The 12,260-nt window shown below is 26.0% G+C and overlaps 1 protein-coding gene across 4 annotated transcripts in view; it reads right to left on the minus strand.

Annotated features, from left to right (window-relative positions):
* The window catches only part of LOC129618725 (diacylglycerol lipase-alpha), a 246,629-nt gene that overhangs the window by 217,088 nt on the left and 17,281 nt on the right, over window positions 1–12,260 (minus strand). The gene's annotated exons all lie outside the window — the stretch shown is intronic.

The raw sequence follows: 12,260 nt of genomic DNA on the forward strand, positions 1-12,260 counted from the left end.
TCCAAGAATCTATCTATTAAAATGTTATTTAATAAATTCTTGATCAAAATCCTTTCATACTTCCATAATACATATTATATATAGCGTGACTTACATGTCACTGCGATATTTTTTTGCTATTTTGGTTTTTTCCTACTTTAAAATTCGGGCAAGCTCAATTTTATTTTCACGTATGAAACATCTTTCCATCCCCTTAAAGCTATTCGGAGCTTTTGAGAAAAATAAAATACGGCCAATTTATATTTTATTAATTTTTGGCTCGGCGAATATTATTTGTGTGGCATCATTGTATCATCAGATGAAAGATCCCTGATGCAAAACGACAATTCAGTTTTGGCTGCAACACGTTTCCAATGAATAAAGCTTTCGATTCTACAGATTACGTCTATTTAAGTGGAAGCCTATAGAATTATTCCTTCTCTTTTAATTGAAATTTGAAATTAATTAACAAAATACCTTTCCTGCGAAACATCATTGTAAAATACACCGGAATCTAATCATGCATGAATCACATAATTTTCAATTAATGAATACAAAATATTTAAAATCAAGTAGAAAATAGAATTTAGAAATTTTGTTAAAAAATTTGAAGTTTAATAAATTCTAATTCAGATAATTGAATATTCAGAATGGAAAAAATTATTTTTAATAAAATCCTTTTGAATTGAATTCATTAACACAATAAGGGCTCATATTAATACCATAGCTATAACATTTCACAATGTTTTATGATGTCATGGACAGTAAATTTTAATATTGCAACAAATTTGTTCTGTTCACTAGGGCAAAATATATTTTAATTGTTAGTAGAATTGTTTGTTGAATATGATGACAATGCCATGTCTGTTTTAATTGTATGTAGGGTAGAAAATAAAAAAAAGCTTAATTTATTTATTTATAATTTATATTTTTCGCAATATAACTACTTAGCTGTAATAATAAGTTTCATTCAAAAATAAGTTTTAAATAGTTCTGCAAATGCCTACAGGGACGTTCGTGTTTAAAACTTGTTTTTTTTTTTTTAATTAGTTTGAAAGAAATTAAATATGGAATGAGGTTATGACGTATACGAATCGAAAAATTTTATTTAAAATTAAAATTTATCGCAAATAATATGAAACGCTTTTAATTTTCTAATAGATTCATAAGGATACTTACAAGTTTGCTGAAATTTAAAACTTGATATTGGCAATATTCATTAATCTGCAAAGTTTAAGTTTTCATAACTTCCAGTTTCCATAAACAAATCGAACCCTTTCCGTCTCTTCCGTTCTTATTCGTAATAAATTTACCATTAAATGTGGTAGAAAAAATGTATTTTTTCTTATATCAATGGCTACTGTAGAGCCTATAAGTATACGCTATAATCGTGAAAAATTTTATTTTAATGAATTATTTGTACTTAAAATGAATTTTTCGTTAATAGAGATTTGAAGATTTTAATCAGTTTGAAAGATAAACAGAAATTGCCTATCATATGTAAGTAGTCAACGAAAACGTGAAGAAAAATGTTAACGGGAAAATGGAGAAAAATAATAAATTCATCCTTTCCCGAGAGTGCATTTAGTATAAAGTTTTGATTTTAATAAATTTTAAAGAGATTTAAAAAATATGCTGAAAATTTTAGCATATTTGCGTTTTTAGGTATAAACTAATTACAGAATAGATGAAATGCTAAAGAATTTAACTCGAAATCATTTCTTCCTAATTAAATCAATGCAAGACACACATTTTAGACTTGTTTAAAACTGAGCTACTTGAGTGAACAATCGCAAACCCCATGTTGATAATGCAACAAGCTCCATCCACATTAATTTAATATGTGTTTGATAATTATGTAAAATGATTTCTTTCATTTTGTTATACAATATAACAAAATATATACATTTTTATACGAAAATTTGCTTAAGATGATTTTGTTTTTGATTTTTTAAGGCGACCCAAACTGCTTCTTTTGTTTTGCATAAACATATACTCGTATATATTCGTAAAGGGCGTATTCTTTTAAAATAAATTGCCAACAATCACGATTAAATTAAAGCAAAAAATCACTTGATCGTAATATTTAATCACGTTAAATGTCGTTTGCATTGATTTGTTACAATTTTTCCCTTTTCTAATGTGTTTTCATTTTTTGCCGCTATGTTTTTCTTCATTACTTATTTTTATTTCTAGAGAAAGGTTAGGATTAAAAAAAAACAATTCTTAAAACAAAATAGGAATATAAAAAGGATGAGTTCTAATATAAGAGGAAAAAGGAACGCACATGTGACACAAATTCATTCCTATATCAAACTTACACGCGCATAACTCACACACGCACAAATAATTTGGGTAATTTATTTTCTAATTTTCTTTTTTTTTTTCATTTTCTTTTCTTAATTTCTCTTCTCTAAATGTTTTCTCTCTGTTATTCTACTATTTCATATACTAAAATTGTTTTGTAATTAAATACCAAAAGATAATGTTGGGTTAGCTCTTTAAAAATAGTTAGCATATATTTTAAAATTTAGTAGCGCAAATTAATTCGTCTGTTGAGAAATGAAAAAGTGTGTAAGGTATATAAAGTATATGGATCATACACTGTTCAGATCGTACATTTCCTAAATGACATTTTCCAAAAAACTCAAAAAAATATGTAATCTCTGACAAATGCTTTAGTGTAAACATAATGTGTTCAAAATAATGATAAGCTCCCAGCCAATATTTAATGTTTTCATTTCTTAGATGAAATATTTTGTGACAGATTAGACAAGTCTGAACTACATAGAACCCAATTATTCCCAAAATATTTAAAGAAATTTTAATAAGTATAGCACATAAAACATCAGTTTTTGAAACCGTAGAGGCTCTTCAGAAGTTAATAGACTTAAAAGAGAAATTAAAAACAAATATTCATGAAAAAAAAGTTCTAAAAAAACTGAAAAACCTTAAATTTTTTCACCATGAAGACTTTTCCTGTTGTATAATATGCAATGCGGTTGGATCGATAACAAAAGACGAGAAAATTAAATCACTCTGGTGGTCTACACACTTACACAATATTAAAAACAAAACGAACTAAATTTAAAATTTTGTTTTTTATTTTCTTTTGGGGCTTTCTTTTACCACTTATTGTTCTTACAAATTAATAAAAAAAAAACAAATTCCCTCCCCTTCCCAAAAGAAAAACAAAGAAATTTTTCAAAAGTAAAGCAAAGTTTTTCAATAAAAAAGAATAAAAACAAAAAATTCGATGAAAATGTAAACAGGATTATAAATGCAGGAAAAATAATATACCGTTATTCATTTAAATAAACCATAAAATAGTATGCTGCCATGCCATTGAAAATGTTTTCCTCTTTTGTTTTTTCTTGTTTTTTTTCCTATTTACTTATTTATTCTAATTTATTCTAATTTCAAATCTTCGGCTTTACAAAAAAGAAAAAAAAATACGCAAGGACCAAAAATTTTTCGTTTCTTGAACAAACGGCATCATTCATTTGCATATTTATTTATTTGTTGTAACATTCCATCAATATCATCATTATTGACGTTTTCATCATCCTGACCTATAATACAGGGAACATACGAGTACATGCACAGATGTCAAACTTTCTGTTTACTTATTAGTAATTCCCAATGTTAACCTATATAATATATTTGCCCAATTTTGTACTGCTTACTATTTAAGGGGTTTTTAGGGATAACATTTTAAAAATCGATAACTAAACAAACTGTCATCTCTAATAATGTACACACAATTAGTATATATAAAGGGCTTAGGTGCAAAATAAAATGCTGAAAATACTGAATGGAAGCCTAAAAATATGTAAAATATGGAAGCAAAAAAATCCAACTATGTATTTAATGAAATTTCAGTAGGGAGGTGGCTGTGTTGTGTTAAATATAGGGAGTATTTTAGTGTGTTGAAAAACGAGATTATTATATAAATAAGGTGAAAAATAAAAGAAAGAGAACATACAACACAACTTTATCTAATAATGATAATTGAGAAAAAAAATTATTTTCTCTTTTTTCGTTCTTTTTCTCATGAATAAAACTGTTATACTCACTCGTGGGAGAAATTTAATAAAAACTTTTATACATATATAAGCGTATATGCTACAAATTTATTTTAAAGGCTCTAAATATTTGGATATTTTTATTTTTCGGTAATATTTTACATTCTCTTTTGTCGTAAAACTATTTTTTTAGCATATTTTCTAATTTCTTTTGTTCTAACAATGGAAATTTTAAACTAAGAATAAATTTGTGTTTTTAATGTTGTTGGTTAATTTTTGGTTATTTTTATTAAATCTGGGTAAAATATTTTTTTTATACTTATAGTTAATAAATTCTAATTAAAACAAAATTTTATTAACGTAATCTACTATGAATTGAAATTAAATATGGCAATAATAATTACTTTCATATAGATTTAGTATACATAAATGTGCTTGTAGTAGTATAGTATACGACAAAAATTTCTTAGTAAATTTCATATTTTATGAATATTCCAATAAATTTGAATGAAAATTAAATATTCATGGAAAAACACAAAATAAATTTACAAATTTTACTTACTAACTGCTTATTTATAGTAATTGTATAATTATGTACGATCGTTACAACTCAACTTACCTGGAAAGAGAAAGAAAAAAAAGTTATTTTAAATTTTGAGAGCTCTTATAATAAATAATAAAAAATGTAGTGATTAAACCCGTGACATGTCAATTGGCACATTCCTTTTTGAAAATTAAGGCTTATATCATATATAGCTTCAGGTTGAAGTAACTAAAGCATTTTACTGAAATAATTCTAAATGTTCATACAATCTTTCATAAATGTTTGGTGAAAGTTAAAAATATTAATTCTCCTGTCACTCTTAGTGAGAGGAAAGAATAACTCGGAAAGGTTACGGTAATAAATTATAAAAATATAAGACTAATCCAAGCAGGTTTCAAGAACCGAAAATGCTTTACAAAATCTCTTAATCTAAATGCGTATGCCACCGACGACCCGCCTTTTCTCAACTAAGTATTCTCATTGAAACACTACTAAAATAATTGCATATCTATTTAAAAATTAAGCTTCCTGTTACTTTAAGTTCTAAATTGCAAAATAATTAAAACGGATATGAAAAATTTTTTTCTCAATTCACATTTTTCTTTTTTAAAGTTTTGGGGAAAAAAAAAGAACTCGTTTTAAAACTTAAGTTGGTAGAAGTTGATTAACTATAGCATTCCCGAAAAAAATAAAGGGAAAAATTTAAAAAATCAACAAAATTTTATTTCATTTGTACTTTTTAGAACTTTTCCAAAAAAAATTTTGAAAAAAAGTGCTTATTAGTTTGACTCTTAACGGACGTCCATTTTTCAAATTTTGTAAAAGCAGAAAAATAGTGGCTGGCTTCTTCTATTGGGGTATACCATTTCTGAACTTTAAAACAACACAATGGTCGTTAAAATTTACCGTTTTACTTAAAACCCGTTTTTCCCAAAGTTTGAAACTGTTTCTTCTACACCGTACGTTACAGGACTCTCTAAGGTTTAGCAGCTTTTAGATATTCATAAACAATTTATTTCGTTAGTACAAAATTTTTTATCATCTCCAACCCCTCTCAAGTTATCAGCTCTCAAAATTTGTAAAATTTGAATATTTGGCATCCTTTATTTCCGAAACCACAAGCTTTTTCAAATTTGTATAAACGCTGAGAGCTAACGGTAATTTCCATGAGATTAAAAAACATAATTATTTTTCTTAATTCACACAATTAACCCTTAAAATCAAGCATTTTGTTAACCCCACTTTAAACTAATTTTTGCTTTATTTCAAAGACTGCATAAATCGTTCATCCTAAATATATGCAATCCCAGAAATAGTTAGAAATAGTTAAAGAAAATTAATGAAAATAATTTTAATGTGATAGGTACACATAGACTGTATTTAAAAGCAGTATTTTCACTTGTTGGAGGGAAAAGTGCTACAATACAAACTATTGGTTTGACCCAACTTTATTACCAGTTGAAATTTTAACCACAATTCCGTTTTTTATTTTTCTTAAAGTTCAGCATTCAAACAAACAACAAAGTAAATAAATAAATGTTAGTTACCTCGAAAATTAATTAAAGTTCTAACAACGCTAACCAAAGTAACGGAAATTAACTTTTGAAAACTTTTTTAATTTTCACATTCTAAAAAAAAAAATTTTAATACATTGATAGTTTCTCTTTTATTTTTTGTTCTGTTTCTCTCGAAATGCGATAAAGTTTTGTAATTATCATACTGTTTGTTTGTTTGTTTGTTTTTGTTTCCTTTTGTTCTGTCCTTGTGTTTACTAATATTAATAATCCAATCTACATCAGTAGAAAGGATTTAAAAAATAATAAATTGAATTCAAGACTTTACTTGTTTGAGTACAAAAAAAATTATTCCAACTGAACTCAAAACATATTGCAACGTTGTCCACTCAAAGGACATCAAATTGTAAGGAAAAGTTTTTTTTTTTCATTTTTTTAGTTATTCATTATTTATCAAATAACTTTAGATGAATAAAAATGTGAGGCACTTAAAATATAAGTCAAAAAAGCTGTCCTGAATTTTTATTTGACAAAATAAAAAAAATAAAATTTACTTTTGCCGTTTTTTGTTTTTTTGCATTTTCACTTTGTTTTGACAAATTTCAAATGCAGAATGCATTGGGATTTTATTTTTGTATTTTTTGTTGTACTTAATCTACAATATGAAAAAATACGGTAGTTGCTTACTTATTTCTAAAAAGTTTGTCCTTTTCGAATACAAAATAACCGGATGAGTCATTTGCATTTAAAAAAAAAATTATTTACTAGACTTCCGTTTTGTGTCCACCTAATTAAATTTAAAATTGAAAAAACTGAAAATTTTTTGATAAAAATTAAATAAAAGTTGCTGAATTATTTTCTCTATTAATTCGCTATACCTGGCATCAGAATTGCAGTGATAATAAATTACTCTACATAATTCACTCAATATAAGTGCTAATTGCTGAATTGGGTAGTAAAATATTATTACTGAAATTCAGGTATACTAGGCTACGTATATTGTTTTGTATCAATATGCAAATTCACAGTTAATTCTCTTATTTTTTCTCAAAAATAAGGGACCCGGAGTGTTATCCCCTATATCAACTCAATTTGTCACGTTCTAAAGCAAATACCGAATGAATTTTACATAACTTCCTAACATTTCTAAAAATAAAATACCGTAACCGTAACACTCAACTTTCGGCTTCCTACAATTTTTTCTATGACTTGACAAAATAGTATCTTAAATTTTTGAACAAAACAAAGTAGGTAATTGTGAAAACATTTTCGTTTTCAATTCAAAGGGATTCTTGATACGAATCCAGATGACGAACAAGATTTTTAGGTGAAAATTAACATTCGAAATTAGTTAAAGAACTAAGACTCAAACCACCATTAGATCCACCAAATTTCAATTAAATTTATTATGGAAATTCAAAACGATCAAGCGTAAATTTGAAATATGAATTAAAGCACCATGGTTTCTCAAAAATGTTAAACCAATTAGACTTAAAAAAAATGTAAAAGATTTATGTTCTGCTTTCAAATTTTTTTTAAGTACGGAACCATATTTCAGAATTATTCCATATTTCCCTATACTTTCATTCTATTTCCCTAATGAAGGCGCTTGCTTCTTGGCGTTATTAATTCAATCGCATCAGAAATATGTAAATATATTTATTCGCAAACAAGCTGAGTTCTTACTAAGATAACGTTTTATTAGGAAATAGCATTCTTAGAAATCCTTGAGCATATTTCTTCCTTCATGAATATGACAATTTAATGCTTATTTTTGACAGTTCTTGATTACTCTGTTAAAACTAATTCTTGCGATTTTAAAAATTGCTTATTGTAAACTTTAAATTTTATTCAATCTTGTAATAAATTTATTCATAATTTTTTTTCCAAGCTTAAACAGTTTTGTCATATTTTTTAACATTTTGATGCACAACTTAAGTAATATTGGGCTTACGCATCTTATTTATCTCGAAATTTAAAAATATTTCTGACAAAAGATATTAAAATTTTTACTCTTAATAAAGTTCATCTTGTCATTTCTTTTAGGAGGAATCCCCAACAACAATAACACAGTGACGTTCCTAAAATTAAAATAAATTTTCATTTACTCATTCTTACTTACATTTATTTTGTACATCACACTTTTCTCTGATGACTTTTTAAAAGTAAAGTGGACCCTCTTTTTACTTGTATTTTAAAGATAACAACAAAAATAATGTAAAATGTAAAAACAATAAAACAAAATAAGTAAATATTTTTATTTCACATAGGGAAAAAGTAAAAGATAAGGCGAAAAGCAAAAGGGAATGCGCGCAATTTTCATTTTAAAATGAACGTGACATAAATGCAAAAAAATTTCAATTTTATATAAAATTTGCAAAGGACATTAAAATGATAGGTACGATAATAGAATATATATATACATATATATACATATATTTTAAAGACAATCAGGATGAGTAAATGTGATAGCATACTTAAATGTTTTATCTATATTTTCTTCTTCCCTATATTTTAAAAATGTGGGATTTTTTTTATTGATGCGTTACCGTTCCAATCTACAAAGAAGTAGTAAAATGAATTTTCTGAAATATTACAAAATTATTTTGTCGTTACTTATAAATAAAAATTGAAATATTCTATTGAAAAAATTTAGCTCAATTACTTGATTAACCGTCAAAAAAAAATGCATTATTTCGTTAATTTTTATGCTTTATTTTGCTAAACAGATGATAATGTAATGAAAGTATTCCACTCTTTTCATGTGATTATTGTATTATAAATTTGGTAGCACGTATTTACATTCACTTTATGAAATTATAAATTTTAGATTCGATTTCACAAATCCTTCATCAATGACTTTATCGAATTATACACTTTCGAATTTTAGCGAAATATTTCGCTGTTTCATGAAACTTCCCCAGTTTAATGCCCATGATTGTTCATAACATGAAAAGTACATTTATTTAATAAACTAGTCAGCCAATCAAACCCTCGTTAAAAATAAATTGTAGAAAATGATAGGTACTTAATCTTAGAAATTACTTATCGTTTTTCTTTATTTCTACAATACGATTGACAAAAACCAAATATTGGAATTTCTATATTTCGTTCAGATAAATGGGTAAAAGTTACAATTAGTCTAGAAGAGATAAGAATACATTTACTTAATGTTCTTATTTACGATGTTGTCATGTTATAATAGCCATATTAAAATAACGTAGCATCGCACATGCAACATTTTTGTTCCCGCTTCTGTGTTCATAAAATCAGCGAATATTGTGATCAGTAAAAACAGCGACTCATCGTCTTTTCACCATTCGTCTATAATGATGACTTGAAATTTAGTTTTTGATCTCAATTTTTGTAAGGCATTTTTTTAATAAAAGCAAGGAACGAATTTATTAACTTCCATAAAGAATACCAATTCTATACTAAACAATATAAAATAACTCGGCACCACTATTTTGATTTTGTGTAAGTATGTATCGAACGAATGATACATAAATAAATTTAAACGTTTATTTTATAGAAACGTTATTTCTAGAAATACGGTAAATATTTTTGTTGAAATCAAGTTTGTTAGAATAATGAAGAATGAACGATAAAACAAATTAAAACAACAATTGAATAATTGCCATTGTAATATCACATGCATAGGTACTAATGTGTATGAATTGGGGTATGTATATTTGCTTCTATTGTATAATAAATATACATTTATAGATATGTAGGTGCATAATATGTACAGATACAAGACAGGAATGTTTTGGCGTACTTCAATTCTAATGTGTCATTTATTTAAATGAAATTTAAAAGAAGGAATATGTGGATATGAAAAACAAAATCAATGTAAAATGAAAAGGAAAAATTTTTTATGTCGCATATATAAAACGATAAAAAGGACATGAAAAAGATGTGAAGCACAAGGAGGTTTTTTGTTTGAAAAGAAAGCTTTGTAACTCATTTGAATTTTGTTCAAATTAAATAAAATTAGTAAGCAATTAGATTACAAAATCAAAAAATTTCTTATTCTAATTTCTATGGAGACACAAAGAAAGAAAACTCAAACAATATTTAATAGCTATTCATGACGCAATTATTTATTCATCATTGTTACAAATTCAACGCGTTTGTTTTCGCAGCTTTTTATGTATGTGATGCATGCTATTGAGAGAGGTTGTTTGGTGTGTCGGAAATCATTTAAGTTTTAAAGTAACGTTTACTGTTTACATACAAGAATCATACAAATAAGTAAGCTATGTCGTTTGGAATTGTTACAAAATTAAAAAATTTTGCAAATTACAATGTAACCGATTTTTAATATTAAATTTACGGTGCTCAAAATGGCTATTGTACAAAGAATATTAATGATAATCAAACTTTGAATTTTTGAAAAAACTTTGAAGAAAAAACCTCTAGGAAATCTAATCTATAAATATTTTTCTTCCATAATGGTTGCAGATCCATACGAACAATACAGTTACCCAAGAACTTTGCAAGACCTTTTCTATAATATGCCACTTAACTATATTATGATATGTTTTGCTTCGGGTCCTCTTAGCAATTAAAAACTGAGACTTTGAAATACTTAAAAATTATTGATTAACAATTAAGATGATTTCTATAATGTAAAAGAAACTGTCAATGTCAAAAATTTCAATGGCAATATAACATAGAATAATATAATTGTCATAAATTATGTACGAATCAAAAATTATTTCTAATTCGTTTTGAAATCGTATTTTTTTATTGTTATTTTAATTTTTAATAACAATTCTTTCTTTAAATTGCAGACAATATTGCAACAACGATGTTATTTTATAACTATTTTTTCATGCAATCGTTTTTACCGTTTATTGAGCAATAGAAGGGAATATAACAAATTGATGTTGATTTAAAAGCGTTTAAAATACAAAATGCAATTAAGTTACAAAATGATTGGGTGTTACAATTTCGATTGTTGAATTGATTAAACAAATTTTTGTGATTTTTACTTTTTGATTTGAAAGAAATTAATGTCGATGAGAATTTTGGGCAAATGTACTAAAAAATTTTAACTTTATTTTTATTAAAAGATTATTTTATCGGCAGCAATTCACTAGTTAAATCTAAAATATGTAAGTAGCACAATAATTAATGAAATTACGATCAAAATAGTCCTGGAGTCTTACTATGTAATTCGATTTTCATGAACCATTTTTGTGTTTCCAGAAATCGAAAAGTTTTTATTTTGTTCCTTTTCCATAGGGCCAGAGCATGACACCATAGACTATGTCATACCCCAGTTTCATTGCGTCATAGAGTTTTAACTAGATATGTGATTAGTTCTGCCGTAGTTTTTTTTTTATATTTAATTATAATATATAAGCTTATTAAGCTTATTAATATTTATTGCTTATTTTCTTGGTTTTTAATATCAAATTAATTATGAATATATGAAAATTACTTGTAAACTAATTTGTTATTTTCAAAAGTATTGAAAATAAAAAAATATAAAAGTATAATTTCTATAGTGACCTGACCGGGGCTTTGAACCCGAGATCCTTCTGTTAAAGGACCGGTGCCATAACTACTGCACCTATAGTCAGGTTGATTTTTCCGAATACGAAAATCGTTAAATGAAAACCATAGTAAGGCTCCTGAATTTATTTTGAGTTGAAATTATTTTGAAATATTTTCAATAATTTTATAATATACTCGTAAGAAAGCAACAATCTGGAAAACCGCATTGCCTATATTTATAAGCCTTGAAACTGACTAAACGGTCTGCTATTTAGAATCTTAATTTTTGAAGTTATAACAAGTAAGAAATAAAAATGAAATACATATAAGTACAAAATTCACATGGTTCGGGGGCTCGACGAGAACAAAAGCAAACAAATTTATTTTTAGTGCACTGATTGAAAAATTTGCGTGACATGCGATATCGATTTTGTTAATAATAACAAAAAATAATCTGGTTTATTTATTTGTACTTTTCCACATATGTTTTGTATTTTGTATCTATAATTATACCCTTGAACTTGATTTTAAATATAGTTTATCAATTCTATTTAAAGTGAAGACGACTGCAGTTATGTAAGAATGTGTTGCGAATTTCGTTGAATATTTCTATTTGTAATTAGATTTTTATTTTGGGTTTCATTAAGAATTGTAAACTTTCCACTTAGCTTTAATTTCAAATTAAAATTTTGA

The sequence above is a fragment of the Condylostylus longicornis genome, unplaced genomic scaffold (genome assembly GCF_029603195.1).
Source record: "Condylostylus longicornis isolate FDR11 unplaced genomic scaffold, ASM2960319v2 ptg000010l, whole genome shotgun sequence".
Taxonomy (NCBI): Eukaryota; Metazoa; Arthropoda; class Insecta; order Diptera; family Dolichopodidae; genus Condylostylus; species Condylostylus longicornis.